Below are 13,804 nucleotides of genomic sequence, written 5' to 3' on the forward strand. Positions count from 1 at the left end.
AAAATTTGCAAACAGCTATAGCACTTTTAGAAACTTCACAATATGTTGTTTTTCTTCCAAAGAGGTGCCCATGTTGATATGAAAGGGGAGTCTGTAATTTGGTGATCTTCTAGTAATTTTCCTGACTTCCATTTCATACCTTTAAAGATGTAGAGAGATGCAAGTGAATTTGTTCACTTGCAGTTATGTTTTGTTTTGGTGGTTTAATTTAAGCAGTACTGAAACTCAAATTGAAATTAGTGTGAAAATGTAGTAGCATTGTAGAGATAGTCCTGAAGGGGAAAAAAAATCCTTTCCATGTTCCGAACTTCACTAGGGAATTTCCTTTTGTGTTCTGAGCTAATCTTCTTTATATTATGCTTCCATTGTTAAACATTTAAGGACCGAGGCTGCAAAGAATTGATTAAAAATCTTGGCAATTGCTGTGTGCCATTAAGCTTCATTTTTCCTATAACATACTTTGCTAATTTGCTATGATGTATTTGATTTAGTACTTCATTTAGCCATTGCCAGAAGCGTTAGAGGAAGAAGTAAATTTTCAGCTTGTTGACTTGTTTAATAATTTGATTTAGTCCTTCCTCTTTGACAAGTTCAAACCAATGGCAGCGAGAGCTATAACCGTTACTCAGTCAATACTTGAGTTTCTCGTGCACTAAGAAATACGTTAGGCCCATATTAATTACTTTATTTTCCTTACTGTATGCATGCACAGCCTTAGAGTGAATTGCAGAGGTGACAGTTAAAAAGATAGTGTTCCTTGAGAGAGACCCCTGGGAGGGTGCACTTACTGTGAACAAGGCCTGAGAGAGAAGGACCTTTTCTTAGAGAGAGTAAGATAGGTGAATATAGCTGGAAATTATCTCTTTGCCTAAAAGTAAAAAGTTTCTTTCCAGTCCTTTGGAGTTCACTTACCACGAACATAGAGCAATCAAGTTTGGGAAGGTGAAAATTTCATCACTCAAATATTTATGAATTTTAAATATGCAACTAGAAGTGCTCCTAGTGTAGACATGGTGGGTTTTCCTCCAATGAAGTGGTCGCAAATTACTGTATGAGTGCATTTGAAAATGCTTTATAGAAGGCTCATGATTTGTAGGTATTTTATGCCACAGTTGATCAGCTGTTACAAGCTAACTAGCCAAACAATAACCCAGTGCATGGCAAAAAGCACCAAACTGCTCTGGATATATGGGTAGTTCAATGACCTGGACAGGCTGGAGAGCTGGGCTAAGGGGAACCTGATGAAATTCAACAAAAGCAAGTGCAATGTCCTGCACCTGGGGAGGAACAACCCCATGCACCAGTATAGTCTGGGGGCTGAACTGCTGGAAAATGGCTCTATTGAGAAGGACATTGGAGTGCTGGTGGACAGCAAGCTGACCATGAGCCAACGATGTGCCCTTGTGGCCAAGAAGGCCAACGGTATCCTGGGCTGCATTAAAAGGAGTGTGGCCAATAGGTCAAGAGAGGTTATCCTCCCCCTCTACTCTGCCCTAGTGAGACCACATTTGGAGTACTGTGTCCACTTTTGGGCCCCCCAGTTTAAGGAGGATGTGGAACTGCTTGAGCATGTCCAGTGGAGAGCTACGAAGATGATCAGGGGACTGGAGCATCTCCCTTATGAGGAAAGGCTGAGAGACCTGGCTTTTTTCATCCTGGAGAAGAGAAGACTGTGGCAGGGTCTCATCAATGTTTATAAATACGTGAGGGGTGGGTATCAAGAGGATCAGGCCAGATTCTTTCCAGTGGTGCCCAATGACAGGACAAGGGACAATGGGCTCAAGCTGGAACATGGGAGGTTCCACCTGAACATGAGGAAAAACTTATTTCCTGTAAGGGTGGCAGAGCAGTGGAACAGGCTGCCCAGGGAGGTTGTGGAGTCTCCTGCGCTGGGGACATTCAAAACCTCCCTGGATGCGTTCCTGTGCCCTTTGCACTGGGTGTATGTGCTCAAGCAGGGGGGATGCACAAGGTGATCTCCAGAGGTCCCTTCCAACCCCTGCCATTCTGTGATTCTGTAATCACTGTAGGATTCAATGTGTCTTGCAGAACCGCAAAGAAACCCCCTGTGTTGTTTTGGTTTGTGCCCAGGATGACATTAGTGCCTGTATGATAGTATTCTGTTACATAATATTAGTACTTTATTATATTTTAAATAGTGTATATATATGTTTAACCTGTCACATAGCTATGCCTGTCATTATTTAGCAGCAATTATATCACAAACGGTAGAAAAGTGGAGGTTGAAAAATTCACTAGAGTCACTGGTGGGGAATATTGTGCATTGGATCTAATTCAGTTATCTATCTTGAAGTACCTGTATGAGAGACACCTTGCTGTTTTAAAGGTGTGTGGAGGTAGGCCCTAATTTAGGCATTTAACCTAATGATGACAGGCTGTCCCTTTGAGGTCCATCTTTCCCTTCACTGACTACCTAAGACCCTGCTTCTCTACGCCAAAGGAGGTTTTTCTCCACTGATGTGGCACTTCTCACTGCTGGCTCTTCTGCTTGGTGCTATAGCTGGCTGGAAGATATGTGAACCATTTCAATAAATGAAGAAATCTGGCTCTGCTGAAAATCGCTGTTGGCCAGGTGCTCCAGCGATGTCCCAGTCCCGGTTGGGGGAGATGCTTCCAGAGATGCTTGGCTGTCTCAGGTCCCTCTGCAAGCAGCCCTTTTAATTACAGAAGGCTCTTTAAGTTTATTTTCTCTGAGTAAAGTGTTAAGTGTCCAACTACAGATTTGGAAAACCCCTAAAGAAGAAAACCAGGAAATCAGCCTAAGCCAAGCTTGTGTTGTTGGGATTTCTCCCATGGCCCTGAGTTGTCCCACAATACAATTTCACTCCATGGCCCCATGGCGTGCTGCAGAGAGGAACCCTGTCCATAGGCTCTCCACTTCCATTTATATTCTGGAAGTCAGTTGCTTCTTCAGAGTTGTTGCCATGTTTTGAGCATATGTTTATTTATCTCCTGGTTTAGGTACTTTCTTCCTGGTGATGCTTTTCTTTTGCGTCTTGGTATCTGCAAGATTTTGAATACACCTCTGGGCATATGCGAGTACTATTTTCATTAGCAAAGGAGAATCCTGAGTGCCACAGAACCGTAGGCATAAACTGGAGAGGTTTAGACTGGACAATTAAGAAGCACTTCTTTACCAAGAGGGTGGTCAAACACTGGAATGGGTTTCCTAGAGAGGTGGTCGATGCCCCAAGCCTGTCAGTGTTTAAGGGGCATTTGGACAGTACCCTTAATAACATGCTTTATCTTGTAGTTGGCCCTGAAGTGATCAGGCAGTTGGGCTACATCGTTGTAGGTCACTTCCAAGTGAAAATTTCTATTCTATTCATTTTGACATGTTGCAAAGTTAGATGCCCCAATAGTATCATGTAGCAGTTTCACCCTCCCTGGAAAACATGATTTGCAACAGGCTTATTATTGCAAGTGCAGCCTGCCACTGCATGTGGCCCGCCATGGGAGACATTAGGGAAAAGCAGTATTTACACTACCGTTTCTCATTTTGTCAACTAAATCTCCATTGCAGCGTTTCCAAATAGTGCACATATAATATTAATATCAGTTACTGACTTGGCGCATGAGTGCCTCAGGTTTCCTATTTGTAGGATTTAGGGCATTCTGCCACTGCCCATTGAAAAGCTTTGGGACAGAGAGTCCTTTCCAGAGCCATTCTGTCAGGCTCTCTGAGAGAATTACAAAATTATTATTGCATTGATGACCCCTCGGCCAGATTTTCAATTTTTTTTGCCTTAGCGTAGCAAAGCCTGGAAAACCATTTTCTTTAACACTTCAAGTCTCCCTGACATTTTCTTTAGTGTGATGTAATTATTATGGCTGCACATGTTTGGCTGATAATCATCCTTTCCCATAGCTGTTGTACACCTTGATGTTCATCTGCATGCAGCCACCGTCATCTTACAATGACCGGGTGTATCGCTAGCAACAACAGCTTTGTGCATGCAGTTGTTCACAGGCTTTTTTTTGGAAGATGAAGCCTGAAATCACTTCCATATACACTTGAAAAGCCGAACAAGGTCCTTTATTTCCAGCCTCTGAAGGGAGGCAGGGTGGTCTTTAAATCTTTATGAATAAGCTGGGAGCAAACAAGCAATTAGCAAGATGCTGACATGCATGAGAGTGTGGCACTGAGCAGGCTGTGCTTGGGCAGGGTGCGGCGCTGGGCCTGATGGCTGGGCAGGCTCTAGAGGAATGAAAAACCCTCAGAGGTGCAGGCTGCCACCAGCAGCCTTCGCTAGATCTGGCATTTGGGTGAAACCACTCAGAGCAATTGTACTGCAAGGGCCAATGGAAGCTTTTACAAAGTGCATCTTCTGCCTGCCACCAAATGAAAACCTAAAGCAGCCAAACCAGCTGAAATGGGAGCTGAGGGTATTCTGCCTCCACTGAATCTGGCCCATAAATGAATACTGAGTGATGGAGAGCAGGGATACAGATCACCAGTTTAAGTGTTGTGCTTGATAAGATGCTTCCCACAGACTGCTTTCTGCAGGTGTGCAGATAGTCCCTTGGCTTATCTGAAATTGAAAAAAACTTTGGAAAAATAAATGGCTCCTCTTCACAGCCCCTGAGCTGGCCTGTCTCCAGTGAGCATTTAAAGAGCAGCCTCGGTGCTGCTGCTGGCCTTGCTGCAGGCGGAGGGCATGGATTTGATGCTGCCATCACTGAGCGTCTTGCTTATATGAAAAAACAGTCTGGAAGACATCCCAGATTTTGCATCTATTCCTCTAGTAGAGGTGATCAGCTGAAAGAGGAAGAAGGGTCCCAGAGAAATGTCTTCAAAAACGCATAGAAAACAGTGGTTGACGTCTGGCCACCAAAAAATAAGTGTCCATGTCTCATGCACATTACAGGTTTGTACCCTTCATGTTAGCAGAGAAAAGCTTGGAAACATCACTGAAATAAATCCCAGAAGTCAGAAACTATGAGACAACCCTAGTCCCTGGTGCCTTTTTTAAAATTTTTTTTTAGCTCTTTTTTAGTTAGTCTTATGATGGTTTAAATTTATGACTCGTGGGTTTTTGTGTGTGTTTGGGATTGGCAGTACTCCATTGGACACAATGTAAAAGCAACTCACACAGAACTGGTCAGACTTTTCTTCAGCAGAAAATATTTGTCAAAAAAAAAAACCATAAAAACACCCAGTAATTTCTTTTCAAATAAAATTTCGGTGGGGAATGCGGACATTTTTATCCAAACTCAAGGCACAATTTTCCCTCACCTACAAAGTTTTATCATAAGCTGAGAACATCCTTCTGAAAACTAGATAAACTCACACCATGTTCTAGTGTATTTTGGTTTAAAAGAAAAACCAGTGCTCACCTTGGGGAGATGTGGCAAATTCTCTGGGGAATCTGGAAACTTCCTTTCCAATGTGTTTTTTAAAATGGTGTATGTGTTATTGAAGCTTCTTGCTTAAATTCACTGTTGTCTTCACCTTTTTTGCAGCTCAATGCTGGAGAAGCTTCATAGGGGCATAGAATAAGAGGCAGTGACAGTGACAGATCTCTCTGAAGAAAAGGGGAGTAAGGTAAGAAGCCCCAGGAGAACAAGGAGCAGCATCCACTGCCCCAAACACTGGTGTAATGAGCTTGCTGACACCTTTTTTCTTGGGCTGCCAGTGTACACAGCCTTTCATGGAGCACCCTTGGAGACTGGCTTGGACCATGGGTCTAGTCCCACCTGCACAGGTCACTGCTGCAGCCACCTCTGCACAGTCAGGGTTACGTTTCACTTGTAGTTTCTTCAATGAGCTGCCACTGTTGCTATGACAATTCTTCTGTAGCCTTATTAAGGGAAGAGTAACAGTTAATTCAGGGAAAATGAAAGCATGAAATATTTATGGCTGACTTCTATTTTGTTATTGCTAGTTTTCATTTTTTTTCCTTAAGCAGCAAAAAGAATGCCTGGTTTTTGAAAGGACAGATTGGATTTCTGTTTCAGGACTGCTTTATGTAATTAATTCATAGTCATAAAACAAACAAAAAAAAAATCCAGTCCCCAAAAAAGAACAACAGAGAGGATCAGCTGAAGCCAAACTTTTTTCATTACATAACTGCAAAATGCTCCTATTGAAAGGGTTTATTGATCACCCAATAATGAAGGAGCAAGGGGAAGTTCCCAAAAACAAGCTCCCAATCTACATGGACTGATAGACATAATTGATTCCTTTCAGTGTTGAGGTGTTAATGCAGGAAAAGGTTAGGTTATCTGAGTTATCTGAGAGGAGCAGCCTGAATGTTTAGATTGCTATTCAATAAAGGCTTTATACAGTACCAGCACTTTGAGGGGGCTGTTTCATATTTTCAGTCTTACCTGTCAGCAGCTGTGCATAATCCGCCATGGGTGGATCAATATGAGCCAAAGGTATTGCGTTACAGGGTGGTAATTCCTTAGAAAAGAGAGCGTGCATTTAGGCTTCTTTGATAGTATTGATGTCAGTGGGCAAGCTAAAAGCTGGTAATGATCCCTCCCTCAAACATTGATTATCTAAAAGTTCCCAGGGATTGGCAAGATGCGGAGCACAGACTGCACAGAGGTGAGTGGCAGAGGAGCAGGTGTCTGGCACAGTCCCCTTGCATCCAGTGTGCTCTGTCATGGCCAAGTGACCTCTGATGTGCATTGCATCACAGGTCCACATGCTGGTGGAAGAAACCTCACCCCGCACATCACAACGCCCAAAACTAAGGGGTTTCAGCAGCGTGACCTGCATCCTTTGGGCTCTCTGCCTTCAGACCCAGCATGGCAGTGCCTAATAGGGGAGATGGCTTTGATGCTTAGCATGTTTTGCATGAGTGCTTTTGCAGGCCAGGAGACACCACTGCCAGAGCTTTTCCATCTGCCTGGTGTAATGGAGAGATTCAACCCCAAAAAGGGTGACATGTCAATGCTGTTGCCATCTGTGGGGCAGAGGAGGGAAACACTATTTGCATGCTGACTGAACCAGCTATGTCTGAACTCATCCCCCTGTGACCATCAAGACCAGTGAAAACAACCCAGAAAATAATTTTGAACCCTCTCCTCTGCAAATCCTCACCGCAGCTACCTCAGTCAGTATCCTGGATCCCCCTCCCCATCAGTCAGGACACCGTGAGCTGAGGTAGATGATGCTTTGTGGCTGTGGCAGAGGTAAAATATTCGCTTGCATTGATGCACCCATTGATTTTTTAGGCTTGTCTCAAACATTCCTGTGTCCAGTTCCACCCATGAGGAATCATGTAATCCACAGGCTCATTCAGGAGCTGCAGTGTACTTGAGTGTAAAGCACCGAGTTCACTGCTAAATTATAGATATCATGTACTGAAGAGGAATCATGTAAGTGCTTGTATTTATTTTACACCATGAAGTTTTATTTGTAAGAACTGTGGGGTTTTCACCCCCCCTCTTTGTATAAGCAAAGGAGGCAGCTTCCAAATGAAAATCCCTTTTTCAGCAGTGACAGTGAAACATAATGAAGTAACAGTAAAGCCAGAGCCTAAATTTTTAAAACTGGGGCTCCAAACTGGATCAGAGCAAGAGCACCTGTCTTCAAAGAGCTAGCAAAGAAAGGGCAGCGAAAATGCTGGTGCCAAGGAAATGCCACAACATTGCCCAGAAAAGCCTGGGGACAAAGTTACACAATCTGAAGACAGCTGAGCTGCACTGTCTGAAAGGAGATGATCTAAACCAAAACCATTTCTACAAGCTCCAAAATCCAAGAGATTCTGGCTCCTTGTTCCTAGCCAGGGGCAAGACAGCACCGAGAGCCCTGGCCTTCAGCCAGCACCAGACTAATGAGAGGAAAGCTGACTGCCTGGCCATGCTGTGCTCCCTCTCCCAGCCCTGAGCAGGGATCCCTTCTGGCAAGCCTCTTCCTCATCCATCAGCTGATGTGGGATCTTTTGCATCCCAAATTAGCTGTTTGCAGGGATTAGGATCTGGGCCTTCTGCAACAGCGGAGAAACGAGGGCTTCTCCAGGTGAGGGTTTATGGTAATAACTCATTGGCACAGTGCATTTTATCCTTTTTTTTTTTTTTTTTTTGGGGCAACATTTTTCTGCAAGATGCTTAGTTTAATTAAAGCTTCCCAGCACGGGCTTCTCCCTGCGTGTATGAAGTGCTGCCTTTAGTTCTTTCAGTGAGCTAACTATTAACTTCTGTAAATTAATCTGCATGCCTGACTGCTCATTTGCCTCAGGGGATGGGAGGTTTCTGCACTCCCTGCTGTCCCATCAGCCAGAGGTATCCCTCTGCAGACAGACATGGCATCGTCAAACCTTAATCTGTTACTTGGTGTCTGAGGGCTGCAGCCACCTTTGCCCAGGGGTGCTGGTGGAGAAGTTACAACCAAGTTTTCCTGCAGAGATGAGATTTTAATGTGCAAATCTCTTTATAAGGAGTCATGAGGTGGCCAAACACCCAAACGATAATTTGGTTTGTCTACCCATTGTTTTAAAAAGCAAACACATGAAGGAAAAGCCTTGCATTGGTTATGTACATCTATTTACAGATTTAATACACCCAGCAAAGCAGCGAGTGCCCGCCCCAAGGTCAGAGCCAGCCTGTTAGCTTCTTCCCACCTCTTGTTTCTGAAGTTTTCCTCATATCCATATTTATAAGTCCCACTGAAGAAGAACAGAGCTGTCTCCTTCTGTCATTGAAATGCCAGAAAGAGCCTTTAGCTCCTCAAAAGCTAATAACCAATATGCTGGGATTGTTTCGTTCACCATCCTTCCTCGACAGCACATTAAACAAATGTCACAGCGTGCACCAGTGAGACACATATGGGCAAGTGGCAACTGTCTGGAGTTTAAAAAACTGAGGGAGAAGGAAAAAGAAATGTATGGAGGAGCTAGTCAAAATCTGATTACCAGGATCTGGTGGGGATGCCTGTCCTCTCAACAGTAAAATGAACCGAAGTTTCAGAGGCACTGGATTAATTTCTGCTCACTGAGAGTTAGGTGCCCACAGGAGCAGCTGCACTTCAGTGCACAGTAATGTCTGTGTGTCTGTTGGGGAAACCTTGGGTATGCACATGTCTCCAGGCTCTCAGCTACTGCATTTCCCTTACAGCAGCATTTTCCTTAGACTTCTGCCCAAAACCCACTGTGCCTTTGTTTCATGCCATGTCTGTAAGCAGCCGAAGGAGCAGACATGGTCTGAAAATACATCAGGTGAGGGCCCAGCGCTCAGTGCTGCTACTACTGCAGTGCAGGCGCTTGAATTTAATCATTGAAGCAAGCTGGACTACAGTTTCCCTGATGCCTGAGGTATTCACCCTCTCTAGGCCAAAATCCAAGGTGGGAGGGATCGCACCAGCTTGTTGAATTGCAGGAAGGTGTCTCCAGTAGCAGTGCTGCTGGGTGAGTGCTGCTTCTGTGAAATCGGTATGTACAGATCATGTTCAAAACTCAACACAGACCACATTTCCCCCAGCGGATCTCAAAGCAACAAGTCTAACAAAAGGAGATGATTGGTGAATGAATGAGTGTATAATTAGGATGCACCCTTGCCTGGAAAGTACATAGAGATGTTGATTAGGGGTTCGTAGTTTGATTCGAGATGCCATAATTGTGATCTGATTGAGAGTTTGGGGATAAGATCTATTTCTGGCCAAAAGAAGTAGTCTTTTTCTTAAACGGCAATCATTCTGCTCATGTCCATGTAAGGCTACAGATGTGATGTAATGAAGCTATAATATATGTCGTGGTTTAGCCCCAGTTAGCAACCAAGCACCACGCAGCCGCTCGCTCACTCCCCCCTGGTGGGATGGGGGAGAGAATCAGAAGAGTAAAAGTGAGGCAACTCATGGTTTGAGATAAAGACAGTTTAATAGGTAAAGCAAAAGCTGCGCACAGAAGCAAAGCAAAACAAGGAATTCATTCACTACTTCCCATCAGCCGGCAGGTGTTCAGCCATCTCCAGGAAAGCAGGGCTCCGTCACGCGTAACAGTTACTTGGGAAGACAAACGCCATTACTCCAAACGCCCCCCTTTCCTTCTTCTTCCCCCAGCTTTATATACTGAGCATGACGTCCTACGGTATGGAATATCCCATTGGTCAGTTTGGGTCAGCTGTCCTGGCTGTGTCCTCTCCCAGCTTCTTGTGCACCCAGCAGAGCACGGGGAGCTGAAAAAGTCCTTGACCAGTGTAAGTGCTACTTAGCAACAACTAAAACATCTCCACATTATCACCACTGTTTCCAGCAAAAATCCAAAACATAGCCCCGTACTAGCTACGATGAAGAAATTTAACTCTACCCCAGCTGAAACCAGGGCAATATAGTAGGTCTAATCTACTCTATAGGTTCATTGCATTTAGCACTTAACATTCTGGGACATCTGTTCATGAACTCAAGCTTACCTTAAGAAAGCCAGAGGTGGGAGCGGCTGTAGCACTGAACTAATAGTGGCAAGGCTATTGTCCTGTTGAGATATCAGATCAAACTCTTTCAATCTACTTCAGGTGACCAGGCCATAATGGTGTCCCAGAAGGCACAAATAATTTACTGCTGGGATCAGATACTTGGCAAGGGAAGGCTGCCCTGCTGACTGTGAGTTCCTGGTGCCCAGCTGAAACCAAGCATCACAGTGCTTGGTGCACTCTTTTTTTTTGTTTAAGGACTTGAGCATTCATGTAGGGTTTCACCAACGGGTTTCACCAGAAAAGCAAGGGTTTGCTAGAAGCTGTCTCCTTCTTCAGCTATAGTATTTTGCTCTTATGTTCACATAATGCAAGCTTCTGAACTGTCCCGAGTATGCCTTTTCCTGAAGCCGTGATACATAACATCATTGTTGACAGGCCATTACTGTTTCCTTTAAGACCTTTACTGGTGGTTCTGCCATATAGAGAAAGGCTTATGGTTGTGCCTGCAAGCCTTAAGGATGCTTTGCCCAGCCCACAGGCACCCACTAGCTTAAGCAGTCTGTCTACATGCTTTGCTTACTCTTAAATTTATTTTTTGGCCTAATTTAGACTGATGGCCCAAGTAATGAGCTTTCCCAGAAAGCCTTGAAAAGCTCTGGAAGCAATGTCAGTGCCAGGGAGAGAGACCAAAAGATACATACTACAGGCAATCTGAGAAGTGACACAGCTCTGCCTCTTTATAATGAAGAAAATGTTAATTAAAATCCTTGAAAGCCTAGAAAGAGTGGTTTCAAAAATTAAGTATCTATTTTGTCATATAATGAGGGACATGAAGCAATATTTTGTAAAGGCTGAAGAGCTGTTTCAGCATCTGCTTGCTGGGTTTGTGGCAATCTCTTTTTGAAAACAGAAGACTGATTCCTCTAATTCCCCATTAAATGGAAGAGTTTTCTGCCTTTTTTTTTTTGCTGCTGCTGCTGGACTACCATAACTTTTACATATCCTGAGGTGAGGGAGAGAACAGATCAGGTTTGTCAAGGCAGCTATGGCAAAGCCATATGTGGCCAGGCTGCAGCCTATTTGTGCTCTTTAATGCTGCAGAGGCTTGCACACAGAGTGAAGCACGCCAGAATAATAATGTCACATCTTGCAATTCATTCTCATCAGTTTTAATGAAGATAAAGGGGCTCATTTTACGAATCCGCTTGGGCTTAACAAATTAAACATGCTACTGAAAGGGTACATGTGAACAGAATATTTGTCCTTATAATGTTCATTTAGGCGAACGAAGTTAACTAACCTTATTCCATATATTTTTGTTTTCTTTTTGCTGCCTAAAGAAGGCCTCACAGCTGCACAGTTGGCTCTGATCTTGTTCCCTGCTCATTAAACACATTGTTTAATTATCATTTTACCACCATTCCTGATGATGGAGCATCGTTTTCTTTGAAAAAGTATTTTGGGTGTCTGGCAGTCAGAGGGAAAGAACAGTGGCGGCAGGGGAGAGGGGGAGCAGCACGAGGGACTCTCCCTTACTTTCAGCAGCAGCACAATCAACCACCAACTGGTCCTCACATGCAGGCTGTTCTCTAGCTCCTCCACAAAGCTTCATTTCATGGTCCTGTGTCTATCAATCACTCTCAGACCCAGCAACCACCTGGAAGGGAGAGAGTAACCCTCCCGCCTTTCTGGGGAGGCTGGTTTCAATCTGCAGATTGCTCAGATTTGTTACAAGCAGATGCTCTGGTGAACGCTAAGGATGATACCAGCTTTGCCTCCAGAAACTTGGGGGCAAAGTGAGTGATATCTATTATATCTTTCTGTAAACCACAGAGAAGAATAAGATAATAAACACTAGAAAGGAGACCAATTAACACTCTGACAAGATTTATTTTCAGCAGTAAACAATCTCATGCAAATGGCCAGAGAAGGGTTGCAAATACTTGCTCATCTGGAGCTTGGATAAAATACAGAGCAGAAGTGGACAAGCCAATGGGAAACAACGCTGGGCTGTGCTGGAGATTAGCATTTATTACTGCATTCTGGGCAGCAAGGCAGGCTGCGCACAGGTGGTACCAGGAACAACACCAGGACAGGTCCCTAGCAAAGCCATGCTGTGGAGCAGGTACAGCCGCTCCCTGCCCGTAGTGTACTTGAAACTGCAGTGATGCCATTCACAACTTGTTTTTTTCTGCCCTGTTAATGACATGGGGTAAATAGCTACAGGGAGGTGATAACTTGGCTTTGACACTAAGCAATGCCATGTAACTAAACAAGATCCATGATTGGCTTTGACCTCTCATAGACACTCACTGGCAGTAAAAATGTTATTTTATCTTTCTTTTTCTTTTAAGAAAAGGAGATTCCCCCAGTTCAGCAGTACATTGAGGTGAAGAGAGGGTCCAGATGTCTCCTAGCAGGACAGGAGGGCCAAGAGGGGAAATCACTTGAGCTCTTGCAGTTGATTTTGTTACAAAAAACAGATCCTGTTTTCTTGAAGACAAAGCAGTATATGCAAAGGCCAAAAAGGGGAGATGAGAACACCAACTCCAGAAAATGCAGCTCTCCTCACTGCTGTTGTCTTTTCCTTGCAGCTTCATTGCTGAAGAAACATAAGCATAGTATGTGGTATTTTTCAGTCACTCGAAACCTTGGTCAATGTGTACCAGCATCTATTTGTTCAAAATACTTCAGGCTTTGTTTTTGGTCACGGACTTACAGCAGTTGTTAGAAAAAAGTCCTGGCTAGGCCAGTGGCATCAGGCTGTTACTGACAGGAGGCAGTGAGGGAGGAAGAAGAGGAGAAAGAAAAGGACATGCAGGGCAGCAGCAGGACCACAAGTGTCCCACAAATTTACTTCAAAGATCAAAACAAATTCGGTGACGCTGACTTACACCAACTTAGAGGAGGGGCTGCCTTGAAACACCGTCTGTCACCAGCACAGACAGCATCCACAGTTAGGATGTAGAGGTTTTTCAAAATAAAATCATCCCCCTACAGAGCACAGACAGATTTGTGTGGCCACAGCACTCAAGGCAATGTTATTAAAGCTGATAGCTCATAAAGAGGCAACTAGACCAAAATTTAAAGTAGTATGAGCCTAGCAGTTATTTAGCTTGCCGGTTTTCTTCTAGAAAGGAGCAAAGATTTTGAGGCCATTATGTAAGAAAACCTGTCTGTGGCTTTTAAGAAGCAACATTTGAGAAGAGATGACAGTGATTATTTCTGAAGTATCTGTAATAATGATTTCCCACCAGTTATCTGCTCATAAGGAAGAACAAAATTTTCATTTTTTATTGTTGCCAGTCTTGTCTTTTCAATGATAAAGTACTTTTATTTTTTCTTCTTCTTCTTCTTCTAGTGAAAAGCCTTCATTGGCAAGAATTCCTCATTAACCTGATAAGACAGCTATCCCTTTCCCAAA

The 13,804-nt window shown here is 43.9% G+C and overlaps 1 protein-coding gene across 1 annotated transcript in view; it reads left to right on the forward strand.

The window, feature by feature from the left end:
- The window catches only part of KIF16B (kinesin family member 16B), a 220,564-nt gene that overhangs the window by 172,034 nt on the left and 34,726 nt on the right, over positions 1 to 13,804 (forward strand). Inside the window, exon 31 of the mRNA XM_064446734.1 lies at positions 5,485 to 5,566. The gene's annotated coding sequence lies outside the window, so the exon portion shown is untranslated. The remainder of the gene's footprint in view (positions 1 to 5,484; positions 5,567 to 13,804) is intronic.

This window comes from Phalacrocorax carbo, chromosome 3 (assembly GCF_963921805.1).
Source record: "Phalacrocorax carbo chromosome 3, bPhaCar2.1, whole genome shotgun sequence".
Lineage (NCBI taxonomy): Eukaryota > Metazoa > Chordata > Aves > Suliformes > Phalacrocoracidae > Phalacrocorax > Phalacrocorax carbo.